The sequence below is a fragment of the Lolium perenne genome, chromosome 5 (assembly GCF_019359855.2).
Source record: "Lolium perenne isolate Kyuss_39 chromosome 5, Kyuss_2.0, whole genome shotgun sequence".
Classification (NCBI taxonomy): Eukaryota; Viridiplantae; Streptophyta; class Magnoliopsida; order Poales; family Poaceae; genus Lolium; species Lolium perenne.
Genome location: NC_067248.2, coordinates 231,674,920 through 231,684,794, shown reverse-complemented (window position 1 = coordinate 231,684,794; position 9,875 = coordinate 231,674,920).

Genomic DNA, 9,875 nt, shown 5'->3' with positions numbered 1-9,875 from the left:
CATTTGTTATGCCCATCTCGTAAAGTTTTAAACCGCCTATCCCCCCTCTAGGTGACATCCATGTATTTTCACCGATGTTTTTTGTTGGAATCTAACTGAGAGTAATTTATTCTTGGTGGCTTCTTTGTACAATAATATAATCCAACCTGATATTCTGGTCAATAATAATATGAAAATTTGGAAGATGAAGATACCACTAAAAAACAAAGTGTTTGAGTGTTATCTTCATGCATGGAAGGACGATTCTCACGAAAGATAACTTTGCCAAATGCAATTAGCAGGAAAGTAAAGGTGTGTCTTCTCTCAACATGACAAGACCATAAAGCACTTATTCTTTCAGCGTAAATTTGCTAGATCTATATGGCTAGCCATTCTGATAGGTTCTACCTTGTATCCACCACACAACGTTGCAAATATATTCGGCAACTGCTTAATGGTTTGGATCCTAGGTTTCAGCTACTTATTAGGGTGTGATGGATTGCCGTAATTTGGTCGTTGTGGCTATGTAGAAATGACAAGGTTTTCAATAATAAATTATCTTCTCTTGTGTAGGTCATGTACCGTTGCATAGCTGTGCCCCGGTTGTGGTCACGTCCACAACATGTGGAGCATCGCAACCTCCTCTACGTAGTTACAAGGATGATATCATATATAATACCATGTTACTTAGTACTGAATTGATAATAACCAGTATTTCTCCCAGGAATAGTAATTTTCCTTTCCAACAACTTAATCTAATTTGTAGTCGCTCCTCCACCAACTTCCATTCGGAAATATTGAGCATCCGATAATGTATCGAGACCCCCAAGTGCCTAATGGGAAACCGTGCTTGCCCACAACCAAAAAGATCAGCAGACATGCCAACCTGTTCCCGAGCTTCGCCAAAACAAAACAATTTTCTCTTACGGAAATTCATCTTCGGACCCGACAGTCGCTCACACGCTGAAAAAAAACTTCAGATTTTGTGCCTTTTCGATGTCATGCTTGATAAAAAGAATTGTATCGTCGGTACATGGTATCCCTCTCTTGACAGGAGATGGTCAGCAAAAATGTGACTTTCTTAATTTCTGGCCTGAAAGAAAGGGCTAGGTTGGATATTATTCGGTACATACCAGCTGCCCAGTTCAGCCGAGTCTTGCACTTGGGATATACATCATAGGTAGGAGTAGCTAGCTACATGGAAAAAGGCATGCATGATTGACCACATGCTTGTATGGTCTACCCATGTCATGTCGGGCATGATATGAATTCAAAAGGACCCCTAGATGATTGACCATCGACTGATACTATTTCCTGGTTGGTATTTGGGAAATTAGCAAGGCCAGGTGTGGTAGTTAATCTGCACGTGTGCTGCATTTCTTTATGCCGCATATAGAGTATAGCTAGAACCAAATTTCACTAGGCTCCTAGAAAATTAGCCTGCCAGGGTGACTTGCTCACGGTGCTAGAAGGCTAGGCTTTAAACTGCCGGGAGCTCATGCCACGCAATGCACCGCACATAATTCAGCTTCCACTAGTAGAAAAACGTCCATGCGTACCGGTTCCAGAGGGGCATTCGTACCGGTTTTGCAACCGGTATAAAACTTCCGGCACTAAAGCCCCCCCCCCCCTTTCGTACCGGTTGCTTACAAACCGGTATAAAAGGGGCCTCCACGTGGGCCACCAGGAGAGCTCAGGGCTAAGGATCTTTGGTACCGGTTGGTAATACGAACCGGTACCAAAGGTTCCCCCCGCGGCAGGGAATTTGCCCAAATCTCTGCCGCGGCAGAGAATTGGCTTTTTAGGGTTTTGGAGAGGTTTAGGGATATCGGTTTGTTTCATATCGCGTCGATGCACCAGAAACGCGTTTGGGTTTAGGTAGTACATGAAGATCAAGATGATGCATAGCAAGTTGGTGCATATAATATAACACACATGTTATTGCATGAGATCGCAAATTAAGTAGCACTATGCATGAAGATCGATCTTCATGCATAGTGGTGCTCTCCGAGGCGTACTCTATATATGTCTATTACATGTAGCATAGTGGTACTCTTCGAGTCAACTATATATATAACATGTACATCTTCATTCATAGTGGTGCTCTGCGAGTTGTGGTATGACGTCCCGAAGGAAAAATCCCGCCAATTCCTCGCCTATTGCTATGAAGCGGTCATCGATTGAGAGCTTGTTCCGCTTTCTTGCCAACTATAAAAGAATAAGATACAAATGAATACATGAAACAACTATTACTGAAACTTAGCACAACTTATGATAACAAAACAAATTTGTGAAGATTGTTTTTGTACCTCTTTATTTCTTTCATTATTCGTTCTCTCGTTGACAATTCTGCGGATGTACTCGCAAACGAAGAATCCACAGAGATCGGTCCCCGGAGGTTGTTGCGGGCATTTCTTTACAAGAATATAATTCAATCAAACAATAGTCAAGTATGATAATTAAAAGGTGTGTGGACCTAGGTAGTACTACTTACTTTCGCACGCCATCGCAGCTTCGGTGTCCATTCACGGGACGTATCTTCCTTGATGAAAGTTTGCCATACGCTGCTCGACAAAAGAAAATGCATAAAAGAGTCATACGCTGCTCGACAAAATTAACGAAACAAACCGATAAGAATTAAAATTACCTTCTGAGCATTAAAAAACAAGACACGTATAGATCCTTTTTTTTGCTTAGTGAGTCCAAGACTTCAACTTCTCCAATTTCCAAATTGATGACGAGAAGAATAAAGTGAAACCTACGCACATTTCAATATGTAGTATCATATATATAAGTCATTAGTTAAAATTTTGACATACGGTGAGCAAAATATAATGTGTTATAAGACAGTAAGACTCACTCGAAGTTGTAAGGCCAAAGTATTAGCTTTTTGTCACGTTGTCGCTTCAAAAACCTTAGCAAAGTCTGCGGTGTATCCTTGTTATAGAGGGGATTCTCTATGGTTTTAACATGCATTGTGTTCGGGTCAATGAACCCAATGTCTGTGATATCGTCCCTTTTGCATTCGAGCATCTTCGATCTGCATAATATAGCGCACAAAAGATTATAATCTGCAGACAATGAACGACTTCTCAAATTAAATAAATAAATCACTTACAGACAATAGCAACTGATGATTGATTTGTCGAGGGCCCGGAGATTGTATAACTGAAAGAGTTCGGCGAAGTCAACGTTCACACAGTACTCCTGGAAGTAGTGCTCTTCCCTAACTCGCACCATGATAGTCTCGATCCCTTCCTTTGAGGCCTTAAGGTACCACGAATGCAAGTTACGCATACATGTTGGTACCTTCCTGAGATTCTCGACCAAATCTTTCCCTTGAACAAACTGATATGCTCGTTCAGCTAAGGCGTAATCAGTTGCGTCTTGTCGAGAACTTTGAACGGTCTTCCCGTCAAACACCTTGAGAGGGGCGACCGATTGAACGGGTTGTTGTCCGAGCTGGTAGACACTGTGTATCCCTTTTATCTCCCTGATACCCGATTGAACGGGTTTTGTCGCCTCGATCATCTTGTCATACGACCTTTCAATAGAACGCGCATAGTCAGATGGCGGCGATGGTACAGGGTCATATAGATTGTCAACGGTACGCACAACTTTCTCCCGATCTAGTGTCTTCTCGAAAGGTATCTCTGGCACTTTCGGTGCAAAAAATTTCTTCACCTCGGCCTGAACGGCCTCCGCGTTTTCCTCTGGAGTTTTTTCCCAAGGTAACTTCTCGCATGGCGGCAGTTGTTTCTCCTTTCTAGCTTTCTTCCTAGGCGGCGTACCATTCCGCTTAACGGACGCTGTCTTACGCGGAGGATCTCGAGATGGTGGACTCACGCTGGGGTCCCTCTCAGGTAGGTGTGGACTTGGCTGCTCACCAGGACTGCCACCAGGAGGAGTCGATGGCATTTGCTGCTCATGTGTAGGAGTCGGTGGCCTTTGCAAAAGGACGACGTACTTCTTCGGCCATAGGGCGAAACCGTGCTTGACATCGGCCAGTGTCCTCTCATCTTCACCTCTAGGAATATCAAGCTCCACTTTTTGAAAACCCGAAACAACTTCATCCACCCCGACACGAACACAACCAGGTGGAATGGGCATATGATGGTGCATTGCTCCATCTTCACTTGGGTACACATAGCCGACTGCCACCTTAACGTGACGCGGTCCTGATTAACATATGTAGCTCGCAATCTGTCTTCTCCGTGACATAATCCACGGGGTAGCTTCCTCCACATCCGTCAAGATGCGAGGAACCGACACTGCTTCTTCACTGAGATGGGGCAGCATCGGCTTGTGGATCCTGTAGAAATAGCGGCTGATCAGGTGCCCTCTGATTTCTCTCAAGAGCCTCCACCCTAGATAACAACTCCGTTACAATGTCGGCGTCCTTCTTCTTCTTTCGCGAACGGCTTCTATAAGTGTCAGCGCTGTCCGGCCACGCTTCCTTCATGGTGAGACCTGGGCGAGCTCGTACCCGTCCAACATGTTCAGGGTTCCCCAGAGCGAGTGTCAGCTCGTCATTCTCTCGATCGGGAATGTACTCTCCCTTTCTGACCTTTTCAATTGCATCTACAAGCTTCGGTACAATTGCCTCAATTTTTTTCTTCCATTTTCCCTTCGCAACGATCAGCCCTGTCTTTGGGTCCAACCCTGCCCCATGAGCGAACAACCAGAACTTGGACCGTTCGGGCCAGTCCCATGTCTGTGGAGTGATTCCATGATCCATCAGTTTATTCTCAAACGCTGTCCACTTCGGAATGGCACTCTTGTAGCCACCTGACCCCAAATGATGCGGAAGTTTCTTCTTTGCAGCATTTTCGGTATTTTTCTTCGATCGGGACACAAAAGTAGACGATTTCTTATACTCCTTAAATGCGGCCCAGTGATCTTTTATCTTCACTAGATTATCATCGAATACTGGATCTTCATTCTTATATTTGTCCCATAAATTTTTCTTGAAGCTCTGGAATTGTATGGTCATCTTCTTCCATGTCCATTCCTTGACTTTATTCTTCTGGCCTTCCGTCATGTCTTCCGGTAGGCTGAACTTTGTCAGTAGCGTGTCCCAAAGAAATTTTTTCATCGTGTCGTTGACATAACTAGCACCACTCTCCGGGTTCTTCGGCTTATGCCACTCTTGAATGCTGATCGGTACATGGTCCCTAACAATAACTCCGGATTGACTTGTAAATTTGCGGCAAAACTCCTTGGGCTCCACTGGTTCACCATTATCCTTGAATGCCGTGAGGGCTAACCTGCCCTCGCCCTTTAGCACCAAGTCGGGCCTCGTTTTGATCTAACAGACTTGCTCGATGATCCAGAAGGCTAAAACAAAAAATTATTCGTTAATAAGTGCAATACAAATAAATGAATGCATCTAGGGATGAACATATAGACTAATTGATACATAGATATACACCTCGCCGGAGTTTGTGATGGACACTTCGTTGTCTCTTCTAATTTGTTCAGACTCAAGTCCCTCGCCGAAATCATTCAGAAAGTCTTGGAAATCGTTGTCATCTCCATCGTCGGGTTCCGGACCACGGGCACTCTCATACATCAATTGCTGCACCGCTTCTTCCCCCTCCTCATCTCGGACGAAGGTGCCGTCCTCCATACCTCAATGTCACTGCAAAATTAAGAAAGCACTTATAACCAGAGACAAATATCCCTGCAACTATAACCAGCACTTATAACCAGAGACAAATATCATATATTTGCAACAGCAGCAACAATTGTTTTAAATGAACAATTCCCATCTCAAATTACATAACCAGAGAATGAATTTAAAATAAAAAAAAGTTATACTGCCTAGTGTCCAGAGAATGATACACTGACAATATACAACATCATCTATGCATACTACTAACTACTGCTAACTAAATGTATGAATGCATTACTGTTTCAAGAACACAAAGCAATTCCTGAATCTCAAATTCTGTTTGCAAATCTAGTCTGGCTGTTCCGTTGCACTGTCTGCGAGCGGTGCGTAGCTGAAAAACTCTATCTAAAGAAAACTGCACACTGAACAAAGAAAACTTCACACTAAAGAGTTGAAGCAAATCAGAAAGTGTGAGGCGCCGATAACACACAATGCAGTTCAGAGAAGTTAGGAGGTCAGGACATCGAAACTAATCATCCATCCCCCATTAGATCGGCTATCTGCCGGAGGTGAGGTGACGCTGCTGTTGCCACGGGCTCGATATTACAAAAACCCTTCGTCCCAGACGCAGCTGGAGAAGAAGGCAGGAGCCAGGCATGCACGCGCCGTCGAGCTACGCCACAAAGTTACCCATCTATGGCGGAGGCGGCGCGGGTGATGTTGAGGGAGGAGAAGTTGGCCGGGATGGTGCCGGTTCCCGTGGCGGCGAGGATGGCCGGCTCCGCCTGCTGCAGCAGCCAGCCACTCGATGGTCTCGCCGTCCGACTTGTGGCCGAGCTCCCGCGTGAGCTGGAACACGCGCGCCGCGCACAACGCCGGCATCCGAATCCTCCGCCCGCGCCCGTCCACCTTGGTGTGCCGGTCCTTGGACGGCCGCTTGGCCAGCGTGCCCGCCGACGACGGGGTCACCGGCGCGACGGCCTTCTTGTCGGCGGAGGACGGCGGGGCCTGGTCGGCGACGATGGGGGTGATGGCGAGCGCGCCGATGAACTGCTGCGGCTGCTGCTGCTGCACGCTGTTGGGCTCCGCCGGGCCGGCGTAGTAGAACGGGTGGTGCTGGTGGTGGTCAGCAGCGCCGCCGCGGCTTCCGCTCGTGCCGCCGCCGCTCCCCCCGCCGCTGTTGCTGCTCGACGGCGCGCCACCGCTTCCACCCCGCCGCTGCCGCTGCCATGGTCCATGCGCGCGTGGAACACTTGACCGGCCCGGCCCTCCCAAGAAAGAAGAGGAAAGGCGGCTCCTTTGGGGTGCGCGGCGGCGGTGAAGCACGCGCACGGGCACGCGCACGGGCACGCGCACGGGCAGTAAGCCCATCTATGGCTCGCGCCCGCTGCGGCCGGCCCGTCGGCGCCGAGCGCACGCTCGTCTTCTGCGCCGGCCTCACACGTATTTCCTCGAACACCCCGCGGGCGTGCGTGAGGGGAGGCCGGCGGCGACCGTGGCGCGGCAGCCGACGCGCGCGCGGGCTCCTCCCGGCGCAGCGCGCGGCGCGAGGGAGGCGAGGGAGGCGAGGAGGGAGAGGAGGGTGCTCACCTCGGTGGCGACGGCGGCGGGGAGAGGTGGAGCGGGCGCGGGCGACGCGGCGGCAGCGGCGGCGGCTTCGGTGAGGGCGACGGCGGCGGCTACGGCGAGGGAGACGGCGACGGCGATAGCGATGGCGGCCGCTACGGCGATGGCGACGGCGACGGCGACGGCTACGGGGAGCTCTGCGAGTCTCTGGCGCGCGCGGAAGAAGAAGGACTTTGGGGAAATTTTGCCCGCGCTAAGTCCCTAACTAGGAGGAAACCCCTTTGGTACCGGTTGGTACCACCAACCGGTACGAAAGGTCTTTCGTACCGGTTGGTGGTACCAACCGGTACCAAAGGTTTCTTTTTTGTTTTTCTTTTGCTGTTTCTTTTCTTTTTCTTTTTCTTTTCTTTTTCTTTCCTGTTTCTTTTGCTGTTTCTGTTTCTTTTCTTTTTATTTTCTGTTTCTTTTCTTTTCTGTTTCTTTTCTATTTCTTTTTTCTATTGCTTTTTTTTCTGTTTCTTTTCTATTCCTGTTTCTTTTTCTTTATTTTCTATTTATTTTTCTATTTATTTTTTCTATTACTTTTCTTTTTTCCTTTCTTTTCTATTTCTTTTCTATTTATTTTTTCTATTGCTTTTTGTTTTTCTTTTGCTGTTTCTTTTGTTTTTCTTTTTCTTTTCTTTTTCTTTCCTGTTTCTTTTGCTGTTTCTGTTTCTTTTCTTTTTATTTTCTGTTTCTTTTCTATTTCTTTTTTCTATTGCTTTTTTTTTCTGTTTCTTTTCTATTCCTGTTTCTTTTTCTTTATTTTCTATTTCTTTTCTATTTATTTTTTCTATTACTTTACTTTTCTATTTCTTTTCTATTTCTTTTCTCTATTCTATTTCTTTTCTTTACTCTCGCCACGACGCCATCCGCACAGGAAACTTTCCCGCCCCGACGTCGCGCGGGAAACTTTCCCGCCACGACGCCGCGCGGGAAACTTTCCCGCCCCGACGTCGCGCGGGAAACTTTCCCGCCACGACGCCGCGCCGGAAACTTTCCCGCCACGACGCCGCGCCGGAAACTTTCCCGCCACGACGCCGCGCCGGAAACTTTCCCGCCACGACGCCGCGCGTGGGAGAAAAAAGGCGGAAAAGAAAGGGCGGGAATGAAATTTTATTACGATTGAACTCGAATTAAAAGTACATAGCTTAACTGAAAATTAAAGATACATGGCCAAATTCTACTGTTGGAGTCATTCAGTCATACTCGTGCCTAGCCCTGTAGTAGTCGCCACTGTAGTCGTCGTAGTCGCCGTCATCATCGTCGCTGGCATCGGGGTCGCGGTACTCGAACGTCGGCGGGTGAGCACGCGTGGGCTGGGACTGAGGGTAGCGCAGGCGGGGGCCACGGTAGGCCATGACGCCCTGGAGAGTCCGGCCGCGCCACCACAGCCGACGGCCGGCCTCGTTGAAGTTCGGAGGAGGCGGGCCGCCCTCCTCGTGCCTGGCAAGCGCCCTCTCACGCCGATTGATGAAGAAGCTTTCCCAAGTCGGGCTGTAGTCGGGATGCCACTGGGGATTCCTCCACTGCTCTGGCGTGAGCTCGAAGTAGTAGTGGTTCGTGATGGCCATCTCGCGCGCCACACCTAGAGGGACTGGAGGGACCGGTACGCCTCCGACGCTTAGCAACCAGCCGGTCGGGACGCGGTAACCCGGCGGGCAGGGGTAGTTCGAGGCGCAAAGCGCCTCCGCCTCCCGGGGGGTTAGAGATGCGATGGAAGCCATGGGAGAGAATGATGAGGTTTGCAGATATGAGTCTAGATGTGATATGTAAATGGTGGCCAAGCCTACATATATATAGTGAAAAAATGGCGGGAATACAGAGGCGGGAACCGGTGGAAAGCGCGGGAAGAAAATAGGTGGGAAGACAGATCGAGGCAAACCTTCGCACGGTTGGTGGGTGCAACCGGTACTAAAGCTGTCGGCAGGATAAGGACGCCCTGCTCGATGAGATATAGTATGTAGCGCACGACGCCCTGTCGGTGGGATAAGGACGCGTGGGTAACCTTTAGTACCGGTTGGTGGGTGCAACGGGTACTAAAGCTGTCGGCGGGATAAGGACGCCCTGCTCGATGAGATAAAGTATGTAGCGCACGACGCCCTGTCGGTGGGATAAGGACGCGTGGGTAACCTTTAGTACCGGTTCGTGTCTGCAACCGGTACTAAAGCTGTCGGCAGGATAAGGACGCTCTGCTCGATGAGATAAAGTATGTAGCGCACGACGCCCTGTCGGTGGGATAAGGACGCGTGGGTAACCTTTAGTACCGGTTCGTGTCTGCAACCGGTACTAAAGCTGTCGGCAGGATAAGGACGCTCTGCCTATAAAAGGAGCATCGATACACTATGGGAAGCAGCTCAACAAGCCAACATGGATGGAGAGTTTCATCACCATGGATGGAGGAAAGGGTTGGGAAATCTCCCGTGGCGGAACTTGTCGAAGATGCCCTTGGTGCACACGCCCTATGGCATCTTCGGAAGTTCCGCCTCGGAAAAATTTCCCTGCAAGCCCGTGGAAGACTCCATCTCTTCTAACAATGTTGGGGAAAGGGTTGGGAAATCTCCCGTGGCGGAACTTGTCGAAGATGCCCTTGGTGCACACGCCATATGGCATCTTCGGAAGTTCCGCCTCGGAATTTTTTTCCTGCAAGCCCGTGGAAGACTCCATCTCCTCTAAC